The 12,622-nt window shown below is 32.6% G+C and overlaps 1 pseudogene; it reads left to right on the top strand.

The window, feature by feature from the left end:
* The first annotated feature begins 527 nt into the window (after window positions 1-527).
* On the top strand, window positions 528-636 carry LOC111744271 (annotated as a pseudogene).
* Window positions 637-12,622: the final 11,986 nt, after the last annotated feature.

The raw sequence follows: 12,622 nt of genomic DNA, 5'->3' as shown, positions 1-12,622 counted from the left end.
ACTCTAATTGAAAAATAATAAAATATTAAAAAAAGAAATCAATACAGCTCAACGTCAAAAACACAAACAATCCAATTAAAAAATGGGCAGAGGACATGAATAGACATTTATCCAAAGAGGACATACAGTTGGCCAACAGACTCATGAAAAGAAGATCAATATCACTAATCATCAGAGAAATACAAATTAAAATCTCAACGAGATATCACCTCACACCTGTCGGAATGGCAATTATCGATAAATCAACAAACCACAAATTTTGTCAAAGAAGAGGAGAAAAGGGAACCCTGTGCACTGTAAGTGGGATTGTAAATTGATGCAGCTACTATGAAAATAGTTTGGAGGTTCTTCAAAAAGTAAAAGTAGAACTACCATATGACCCTGAAATTCCACTGCTGAGTATTGATCTGAATAAATACAAAACACTAATTTGAAAGAAATTATGCACCCCTATGTTCATTACAACATTATTGACAACAGTAAAGCCATGGAGGCAACCTAAGTGTCTATCAAGAGATGAATGGACAGTCTATGGCCATGCCACCCTGAACGTGCCAGATCTCGTAAGCTAAGCAGGTTTGGGCCTGGTTAGTACTTGGATGGGAGACCACCTAGGAATACCAGGTGCTGTAGCATTAAAAAAAAGAAAATAGATAAATGGACAAAGAAGAAATGATACATATATACAATGGAATATTACTCGACCATACAAAAGAATAATATCTTGCTATTTGTGAAACATAAATAGACCTAGAGGGTGTCATGCTAAGTGAAATAAATCAGACAGAGAAATACAAAAACCATATAATTTCACTTATATGTGATATCTAAAAAAAAAAAAAAAGAACAAATAAAACAAACAAACTCATAGATATAGAAAGCAAATTGATAGTTGCCACATGGGAGAGGATTGGGCATGTTGAAAATTAGCAATTAAAAAAATAGTCACTGGTAGTAAAGACAGCATAGGGAATATAGCCAATACTATGTTAATAACTACTTATGGTGTCAAATAGGTACTAGACTTATTGGGGTGATTACTTCATAAGATATATAACTGTCTAATCACTGTTGTACACTTGAAATTAATATAATATTGTATGTCAACTGTAATGGAAAGATAAAATTAAAAAAAAAAATCCCTATTAACTAAGAAGAAGTAGAGCTATTACTGATTTGACAACACTTACCAGTAATATTATCAAATTTCTCTATTTTTTATCTGGTTCTACATAAATCTTAGGATGTGACTAGTTTGCTTCTTACCCAAAGTGATAGGTTTTTAGAGAAGATAAATTTGGAAATTTAAAACATTACCCAATAGATTCACTACTTCCACAAAAAAACACATATTCCATTAACTCTGAAGCCATTAACCTAATTTTTGGTTGATACCAAATTTTAATTCTAAGTATTATTGAGACTCTCTATAAACGTGGTTGGATTAAGAGATTTGGGGCTGGATTAAGAGAATTCTCTTTCTTTCTAATACAAAGCTTGGATAAGGGTTTCTGTAACTAACACTATTCATCTTCATCCCCTCACTCTCTCAGCTAACTCTGATATAATTTATGACATAATCAGATTTATTAATAATCTCAATCCTCCTTCCAGATCTAGCTCACTTTAATCTACAATTGATCAGAAGTGCAAAGAATTCAAAGGTTTTCAGATGAGAAGCAAAATATGTATTTGTTTAGTGGTAAAGTCTGCTAGAGCTTCATGTATCTTATCCCAGAACTCATACATAGTCCAGATTTTATAAAAATCCAGTCGATTTTGAAATTCCAAAAGACTTTGGAAGGGTCTCTTAACTAAGAGCAGAATGATCTAAAAGGAATAATAGTTTTTAAATGAGCTCTTTAAAGAAAAAAAAAAATCTTTCCTGTAATCATTTATTTTCTTTAATAAGAGAACGGAAGGTTAAAACAAAAAATTCCCAGATTACTGAAAGAGAAAAATATTAGGGGAAAAAAAGACTACATTAAGTCTGCGCAGTGAGTTAAGAAAATTCATTTCTTAGAATTGTAATGTACTCAGATATGCAGCTATAGATCGTGGGAAGATTAGAGAAAATGAAATCAGATGGTATAAAAAGATTGCTAACTTCAGTAATAAACAGGAATATAAATTGAGAAAAGTATACTTTGGAAATGAGACTTGAGTTCTAATATCAGATCTACCACTTCCTAATTTTGTGATCATGAGTAATTTGCTTAATAAAATGAACTTTAGCTTTCCTAGCTCATACATGCCTAACTGCATGGCTCCTTATAATGACTGGCAATTGTACTCATTAATCTCTTTGTACCATACACAGCACACAAGAGTGTCCTACCTGCTCTTTCAGAAAACAACATGAGACACTATAAAGAGTATGGCGTTGGAAAAGGTAAATGGCACTTCAGAGACATTCCATGCTCTGATCTGCTTGTGTAATCTTGGACCCAGTTGTCTCTTTTTAAAGAAGAATTAATAATATCCACTGTGCATTACATTGATATGAATTAAATAAAATTATACAGTCTCTGGCCTGTAGAATGTACTCAGTAGAGGTAGATATTATTTTCATTCCCAGGGATCTGACCAAAGGAGAAGTTCCAGTATGAGCTCTACTGCTGCTTCATTAAATCTCAAACTCATCTACCTCCCCCGACAATCATCAGTCTTCAGATACTCCAAGAATAGAAAAGCTCAGTCAGGTGGAGAGGTAGAAGGTCTTTACAATAAGGAAAACTTAACATGACAAAACACTTTGCCAGATAGTGCCAATACATAGATCCTTGTTCATCAAAACAATTCTAGGCCTTAAGTCCCTGGAGAAAGCAGCCTATTCTCCCACTTCAGCAGCTCATGGCAGACAAATGGCTGCCGTGGACATAAGAGCAAGAGAAATGTGTTTGTCTTCCAAGGAATACTTATAAAATAATTGGTGAGGGTATTCTAGGGTTACTTTGAATGTATAAACTGTTTATTTTTGCAGTACTAATTGGAAAGGCATGGAGAAGGGCTAATGCACTTGGGTTTAGTGTTTATTCCTTCTAAGAGGCTGAACCCAGAGTTCATGACTGTGCAGTCATCCTCTTTCTGGAACAGATATTATTCCCTAGCACATCCCTGATGACACAAGGCCATACCATCTCACCCCATTTCCTCCCTTTCAAACTCACTGGGTACAAGTAGTAACCATCATTCCTGAAGCCCATGCCTGGAAGGAATTTTGGGGAGTACTCACATGCAGGTATCCCAAAAGATTCTCTTGTATTTATTCCCACTAATTGGATGGGGGAGGGACCGACTGTTTTCAGTCAACTTTGTGTTATATCGAACTTGTCCCTGCATCTTGACTTAATGAGGAAGATTTTTTTTCTGAACAAATTAATCATAACTAATTGATAGTCATAACCATAAACATCTGTCATTTTTGTGAAGCGTAAAAATAATGTGCAATCTGTCAAATAATTAATAATAATAGTTAATAATAAATGCTTATTGAGTCCCTGGCATTGTTCTGAGTGCTTTATAAGGATTAGTTTATTGATTCTCACAAATGGTTATCCCATGTGATTAAATATTATTTCTATTTACACATAAGGTAAAAGAAGCTCAGAGAGCTTAGTTATTTAGGATGAGATCATTAAATGATGAGACTAGTAAACAGTTAAAACTGCAATTTAGAATACAGGCAAATCTGATTCAGAGCCTGCCTTCTGGACTCTGCTGTAGGAGACCATCTTCTTATTTTGACTACAGAAATTTTTACACAGAGGAGCATTCTAGACATACTAGAAATACTGCAAACCAACGAGGTCTAGATCTCAGCACTGGGAGGAAGGCCCCTCTCCAGGTGTGGATACTTTCTCAGATACTCTTATCTTAGCGCTAGTGGTAGTCACTACTCCCTATATCTACTATTTCTGTGCCCATTATCATTCTCTACCCCTTAGTAGTCTCTTCTTACTATTACTCTAATCTCCTAGTATAGTTATTATTTATTTATATTAAACTTTCCCTGTCCAAATTGCTGGTGTTTTCTGTCTGGAGGTAGGACTGGAACTGACACATACCCTGACCTCATGTCTTATTACTTGCACCTTTGCTTATTACCCTTCTGCCACCCTTGACTCCTTGCCGTTACTCAAATATTATCTGTACATCACCACCTCAGAGCTTCTGTACTTGGTCTTCCTTCAACCTGGAAAACTCTTCCCACAGACACGCATGTAGCTTTATCTCTTACATTCTGAGAGTCATGAAATGCATGCTACTTGTTGCTAAGCTCTTGCATAAATGTCACTATCTCAGTGAAGATTTCTTGGATCCCCTAAATTGTACCATCCCTTCCTTACCTTATTTCCCCTTTTTGTTTGTTTCTCCATAGCACTTTTCATCACCTGGAATGCTGTTTGTGTTAGTCATTTTGTCATTTATTATCTACTTACTTCTTCCACTGGAATATAAGATTCCTGAGGGAGTTTTGACTGTTTTGTTCATTGCTATCTCCTCAGAGCCTAGCACAGCAGCTGACGTATAGTAAGCCCTAGCTAGTTATTTTTTGATGAATGACCATCTGTAAATTAAAAATAAATCAGTTGTACAGACAAAGCACAGATATTTTTTATACTGCTAATAGAGAAAAATTTTTCCTGAACCTATAGGTTCTCATAGAGAATATGCTTTATTACTTATTGAAAAAATATCTTTAACAATATTTCAGCAAGCCCAACAAGTAATTTCATGTGTATTCTAATAACATCTCAAAATAAATTATCGACATCATATAAGTATTACCCAGTTAATACTATTGAGAACTTCATTCTAAATTAAAAGATATAATGGCACATAAAATATATTGATTATTAATAATCTTTTGAAACTTTTAAAGTACTCTATATAAATATTCAATAAGGCATTTATATATGCATTTTGCTTTGTTTTGGTAACATGCACAATAAAATATTACACTCTCTATGTTATCTTTCATCAAAACATATTACAGTTTTCTGATTTTATTACCTAGAGTGTTATGTCTTACATTTTTGAGTCTTTCCATAGTCTTAGATCACATAATCACTTTCATTCAGAAGTGTTTCTCAAATTTCCTCTCAGGATATGAAGTAGTATACCTTTAACTTTACCTCTTAACATAACCTTATAACATAGCGTATCAGAAATAAAAAAGATTTCTCTTTCACCTACCTCAGCCCTCCTCAACCAACATTTTTAAATCATACTAAAACATACTTTTGATGCTCAGTTTTATTTTAGACAGCTATCCTTAGCTATCTAAAGAATACATTTTAAAATCCACCCACATCTTTCAAATTGTCAACAAAAATGATTCAGATTAGTATATGCAGACTAGAATATTTCACAGAAAAATATAGAAAAGTAAATTTTCATATTCTGGGACATTGTGCAAAGGTAATTTTGTCTATAATAAGAATGGGCATATTTACTATTGTTATAAAAAGATTTTAGATTGTGGAGAAATGACCATGACCTAGAAATATGAGAAAGCTTCTTAGAGAAGATTACAGAACATTCAACATTTTTAACACCAAAACAGCTCAAGTTCAATACATCATCATTCTTTTGACTCCCAAAATAAGAATGTCTCCAAAAATCCCAGAGAGATCTCTTCTGGTTCATACAGATTCTAATATGAAAGACCAAATTGTATGCTCAATTGGAAAATAGATGAACATTTTACGAATGGATGAAGAAGTGATTAAAATAGCATTATCTTTTGATTAAAGCAGATACCATTGGCATGGGATTCTTCGAAAGTTAAACAGTGACTGATTAATTCTCCACAGAGCTTTTTCACTAAAATTATTTGCTCTTTCTATGTAGAGACACTGCCTGGACCTAATAGAAGTGTCAGCTTACTTTACATTTTCCTTCTCAAGAGATCCATTCCCTATGAGTTCAATGTCCTCTTCTATGAATGTCATTAATCATATAGTGAGATATCAAGTTTGGTATTTTTCCAAGCACGTGTGATTACAATAGTAAACTTCACCAGAAGTATGAGTCATTCCTACTGGTGTGTTAATGAAAAGTTAGACAGGAAACAAGGTGCTGATGCAGAGAAAGATGGCACATGCAGAAAGATCTAAAACCCAGTGTGAAGACCAATTTCAATGTAACACATCTCTATGAAATTCCTGAACTATATAGACACTACGTTATATCACCACACAGGCACTGTGCCATTAATCTTTTCAATGCCTTCTATACTTTCTATTCTGCCAGGCACTTGATAGTATAGGAGGAGTGTTGATTTTACATGGTAAACCTTTTTTAAAAAAATTATATCTGCACCTCTTAAAAATTATTTTTTTAAAAATCTGCTTAGGACGCTTTCTTTAAGAGATTGTCCAATAAGCCTTATCTAGTGGCAAGTGGGCATATACTTATGTGAAGAAATGTTTGGACTTCTTATACAAAAATGTGGGGCTAGTTTTCCCTGGAAAGTGGCCAATTTAGAGGAAACTGAATTTGAAGTCAACTGGTAACATTGGAAATAAATTTCATAACAACAGGTTATATAAAACTAAGAGATATGGATATAGATTACTAGTAGATATATAGACAAAAAGAATATATAGGATAAGACTATGTATAGTTAAGAGATTCTTACTCAAATTATATGAGAAGAATAACTTTAAAGCTTGAAAAAATGCTAAGTATAGAAAAATGGTCCCACCAACTATATTATCAGTGTAAGTTTGGGCAAGAGGTAGAAGGAAAAAGACTATTCCTTTCAATATCATTTTTTTTTGTTTGTTTGGTTTGTTGGCCCTTTTACCTTGATTTTTCTTCCTTTTCTTTACCATTTTACTTTGGCGTTCCCTTTTACTAGTAGCAAAGTGTGTTTCTTCCTACTGATATGTGCAGCTGTCCAGGTGATTTGCTGTAATGAATGAGATATAAGTATATATGACACTAGAAGATACCTTAAATATAGTTTGATTAGGCTCAGTAGAAAAACATGCTCAAAGTAAACATTGCTATTCAGCCAGAGATCCAGAATAAGACACATGAAGTAGACTTGAACCTAACCTGAAGCCTGCATTGTGAAATAGAGTTGCATTTGTTTATTATAGATCTATATGCAAAAAAAAAAAAAAAAAAAGTATGCTTTTTGTTGTAAGCCACTGAGTTTTTCATTGTAAATAAAATACTAAACCTGGCCATGATTTTTTGGTCCTTAGCAATTTTTAAGTCCCTAAACTCACATCAACAGGAAGTAGACCATTAAAGCAGTAAGGGTGCATCCTTCCTCATGTTCCCTTCATCTGTGGCCATAGTGGATATTTGACAAGAGCAATTCTTCCAGAGATCAGAACTGGGTGAAATAGATTAGCTAACTAAAGACCTCTTTACAATTAAAGGGCAAGAAAGCCTCACTATACTTATATAACATCAACAAATAACAACAACAACAACAACAAAATGCCCTTATTATTTTAGCAAAGATTTGAATCACATTTTTTATATTTCTTACAATTGAATGCATCTTAACATTATGAATAATTACATATATTAATATATATTTGTGAACCGTATTAATTGTAATAAAGGAAAAATATAAGGTAATATGAAGACATATCTAAAGTATGTTTAAAGTATCATTGTATGATGTAGATATAGGAAGAGCAGTTCATAGATCAGTGAACCCAAATAAAAGACAGTGGGACTTGAAGATAGGAAATAATATTTGTAGAGGGGGAATAAAATAAGACCAGAAATATAGGGAGGAGCAAAAAAATGTTCTTTATTCTGAAAGCAAGAGTACGCCTGGAGTAAAATCGTGTATAAATAATTCTTTAAAGACAACCTGCCACTGCTCGTGGGAGGCCCAAGTCTTTCTCATTGAACCCCAACTCCCCCCTCAAAAAATAATTCTTTAAAAACAAGAAAACAATCGATAATGATTCAATCAACATAATAAAATCATCATGTCTAATTTCATATGAAAAATAATATAAACGATTTTTAAAGTTAAGAGAGAAGCAGCCATTTCTGCTTTGATCATTGCCATATCCTAGATGATGTAGAACAAATCTAGCAGAACAATTGGAATATAGCAGAGACTTACGCTATTGACCAAATGAGTAAATGAATGCATGCACAGTGTGATTATGGTAATAATATTGAAACTGAGAATTTATGGCTAGTGGAAATTTCCTTTTGCTAGTAGTTTCTTAATCATCTTTTTTGTATAAGGTGTCCTAGAATAATTGTTCTTTGTACTAAAATTTTAATACCAACTAAAGGTATTTTTTTATGTTTTCAAATGCAAACACTCAAAGTTTTAGACTTTTTTTAGACCTTTTAATATAAATGTCAGCTCACTTTACATTTTCCTACTCAAGAGATCAATTCCCTATGAGCTCAATGTCCTCTTCTATGACATTAATCATATAGTGAAATATCAAGTTTGGTATTTTCCCAAGCACATGTGATTACAATAGTAATCGCTTTTTTAAAAAGTCTTTTATTAACACTTTTATAACTCTAGACTAGAAAACTTTAAAATTAATTACATAAAATTTAATTCTCCTTCAAAACACACTCTGCAAGTGATGCAATGTAGTTGCTGGCAATCTGTTTGTATTTTGTTGCTGATGTTTATATTTTTGAGTAGCAAGGAGTGAAAGGATTTTATATTTTAGCAGTAAAAGAACGAAGGACCTAACCTGACAATATAATTGAGATCTCCTAAATCCTTAAGGTGGATAACAGCTCCAGTTAAATTTTATGAATCACTCTTTATTTCTATTTTCTCCACCATGTTGACCTCAAACACATGATGCCTCACCATGTCTCTCCACTCTCATTTCTGCCTATCAGAAGCAAATGTAAAACTATAATGGAGGGATACCTGAAAAACTCAGGCCAAAAAAGTTTCTTATTTTTTTAAAAAAAGACAAATCTTATTTAATATGAACTAATAACCAAATTTATTAATTTAGTTAAGAGGTTTAGTGTTAAATAAATAAAATCTAAAAAGTACAAAAATACTAAGAAACTATCTGAAAAATTATCAAGCTTGACAAAGAACCAAGTAGAAATTCTAGAAATTAAAAATTATCATAAAAATATTCAATAAGTGGCTGAAAAAGCAAATTAGAACAAAAATATAGAACCAATAAATTATATAATAAATAGCAATAAAAGACAAAAAGAAGGAAAACACGAAAGAAGTTAAGAGTATAAGAAACAGGAAAACTGGGGTGAAAATTACTAAGATATATCCTCTAGGAATACCAGGAGTAAATACAAAGAGAGGGGAAGAGGAAATATTTACAAAGGTAATGGCAGTGAAATATTTATAAATAATAGAATATCTAAAAACTGAGATACAAGAAATAAAATAAACCTGAATCTTGAGCAAAAATATAAAAATAAATATACATAAAAATATGTCAAGGTAAACTGTAATTACTGGAAAATAAAAGTTATAAAAGCAGCTTAAGTGAAAAAATAATTTACTTACAAAAATAAATAAATATATTGATAGATTTCTTCACAATGAAAATATAATGCAACATTTAATCCAGAATTCTATATCCAGTTATACTATCATTCAAGAGGAGAAATAAAATGAAGTAAATTTTAAAAAGAAATAAACTCACTGAAAGTATATGTGTGAATCTGTGTGCATTTGTGTCTGTGTGTGAATTTCGAGAAGAAAGTTGAACAAAATAATGTGAAGCAGAAAAGCAATGACGATGAGGTTAAATGAGAATAAAGACTGACTAAAATTCATTAATTGATAGAGTATCAATCACCAATTTGGACTAGGTAAAGCAATGTGAGTGAAGAAATGATGATAGATCAGAGTAAAGGTGTGCTAAAGATCTTTGCACATTTAAGAGGAAGGGATAGATATTAATCAATTTTAGATTTTTAAGTGCACTATGCATGATAAAATTTAAAGATAATGGCTAAACAAATAGAAATAGAATTTGCTACTTCCAATGTCACAAAGAGAATTAGGGAATAAAGGAAAACAAATAGAATAAAACAAAAATGAAAGTATAAAGTATTAAATGATGTGATAATAAACCCAAATATATCATTTACGAAAATAAATTAATTATACTTTCCAGAATAAAAACAAAAATATTCAGACAAGGTTTTAAGTAATCAAGATATAAATTCTGCTTCTCTTTTGGCCAGACAGAACTATCATCTTACTTATAACAGTTTAAACCTCAAGAAAAAAATCAAAAAACAGAAACAACTATCTAAAGTCAGAATTGGAAAGGAAGCCAAAATTTAAAAGAATAGATCAGAATGGGATGGATTTACTATTTATACTTCTTAAGTATGAGGGTGGTTGTAGTCTGTACAGTATATTATAAAATTTAGAGACCTATAGAAAAACTTGCTGTGTTTCTTCCCTGAGGAACAAGAAGACAGAGTTATGAGCAACTAGTGCCACTGTAAAGTGGGGGATTTACAAAAAAGGAAAAGCCAGATAGAGAAAATTCTAAAGTTTGTGTATTAGTTCTGCCAAGAGTCTGGCTTGCCTTTTAAATATGCATATGCAGAATATAAAGCAAGCAATTCATCTTATGATAAAATAACTAACTGCTATTTGAGCTGGATACCAAAAGACAAATTTTATAGTTTAGGTCCACCAAGTAAATAGCTTGGTAAATAAAAAGTTTTAAACTTTTCAAGGTGTATACCATAATCCAGAGACTCCACAATATAATATTCACAATATTGAGGACACAATACAAATTTCTCAACATAAAAATCAGAAAAAAAATTTAAAGACTACAACAAAAAATCATCAGATTCGTATGGAAGCACAAAAGACCTAGAATTGCCAAAGCCATCCTGAGAAAAGGAAAACAAGGCTGGAGGCATCACTCTGCCCTACTTCAAATTATATTACAAAATGACAATAATCCAAACGGCATGGTATTGACAGCAAAACAGACACACGGACCAGTGGAACCGAATCGAGAGTCCAGAAGTAAACCCATGTTTATATGGGCAAATAATTTTCAACAAAAAAGCGAAAAATATACAGTAGAGAAAAGAAAGTCTCTTCAATAAATGGTGCTGGGAAAACTGGAAAGCCACATGCAAAAGAATGAAACTAGACTGTTGTCTTTCAACACATACCAAAATTAACTCAAAATGGATTAAAGACCTGAATATAAGACCTGAAACAATAAAATACATAGCAGAAAACATAGGAATGAAACTCAAGGGCCTTGGACTTGAAAAGGATTTTATGAATTTGACCTCAAAGGAAGTAAAAGCAAAAATAAATGAATGGGACTACATAAAACTAAAAAGCTCCTGCTCAGCAAAAGACATGTCAACAAGGTAAAGAGACAACCATCAGAATCGGAAAATATATTTGCAAACAACACCTCCGATAAAGGTCTAATATCCAAAATATACAAAGAACTCATATGACTCAATAACAACAAAAACAAACAAACGATCCAATCAAAAAATGGGCATAGGATCTGAACAGACACTTCTTCCCAGAGGACAGATGAATGGCCAACAAAAATATGAAAAGATGCTCAACATCACTAGCTATTAAGGAAATGCAAATCAAAACCACGATGAGATATCATCTCACACCTGTTAGAATGGCAATAATCAACAGGACAAATAATAAATGCTGGAGAGGATGCAAAGAAAAAGGAACCCTCATACACTGCTGGTGAGACTGCAAACTGGTACAGCCACTATGGAAAACAGTATGACGATTCCTCAGAAAACTAAAAATTGATCTACCATATGATCTAGCAATCCCTTTACTGCGTATTTACCCCAAAGACTTAAAAAATCATATCCATAAAGCTATTTGCACACCGATGTTCATAGCAGCATTATTCACAGTCGCCAGGAATGGAAGCAACCGAAGTGTCCTAAGATAGATTATTGGCTAAAGAAGCTGTGGTACATATATACAATGGAATATTACTCAGCCATAAGAAGAGATAAAATACAGTCATTTGTGACAACATGGATGGAACTTGAAATAATCATGCTAAGCGAAATAGCCAGACATAAAAAGCTGAAAATCACATGATATCACTTTAGGGATATAAACCTAAAAGCAACAAATGAGCAAGACAAACAGAGACTCATGGACATGGACTATAGACTAGTGGTTACCAGTAGGTAGGGGATGGGGAAGGAGGGGGAGGTAGATGGAATAAAGGGGGTCAAATATAGGGGGGTAGGGAGAGGGCAAAGTGGGTAAAGGAGATCAAATATATGGTAGCTGAAGGAAACTGGACTTTGAATGGTAAACTCACAATAGAATATACAATACAGATGTTAAATTATAATGTACACCTAAAAATTATATAATTGTATTAACCAATGTTACCCCAATAAACTTAATTAAAAAAAAAAGATAAAAATCAGAAAAATGAGACCTACTGCAAGGGAATTATTGGAAATGAATCCCAAGAAGACACATTTAGGTAGACATAAGTTTAAAGCAGCTATACAAGTATGCTCTGTGAAATAAAAGAAAACATGTTTGTAATGAATTAAAAAACACAAAATCCTTCGAGAACTGCAACTAAATGAGAATTTTAGAATTTAAAAAGACAATATTCTA

This window comes from Pteropus vampyrus, unplaced genomic scaffold, assembly GCF_000151845.1.
Source record: "Pteropus vampyrus isolate Shadow unplaced genomic scaffold, Pvam_2.0 Scaffold130, whole genome shotgun sequence".
NCBI classification, from domain to species: domain Eukaryota; kingdom Metazoa; phylum Chordata; class Mammalia; order Chiroptera; family Pteropodidae; genus Pteropus; species Pteropus vampyrus.
The sequence above is the reverse complement of the archived record's forward strand: the minus strand, read 5'-3'. Positions and strand labels throughout refer to the sequence as shown.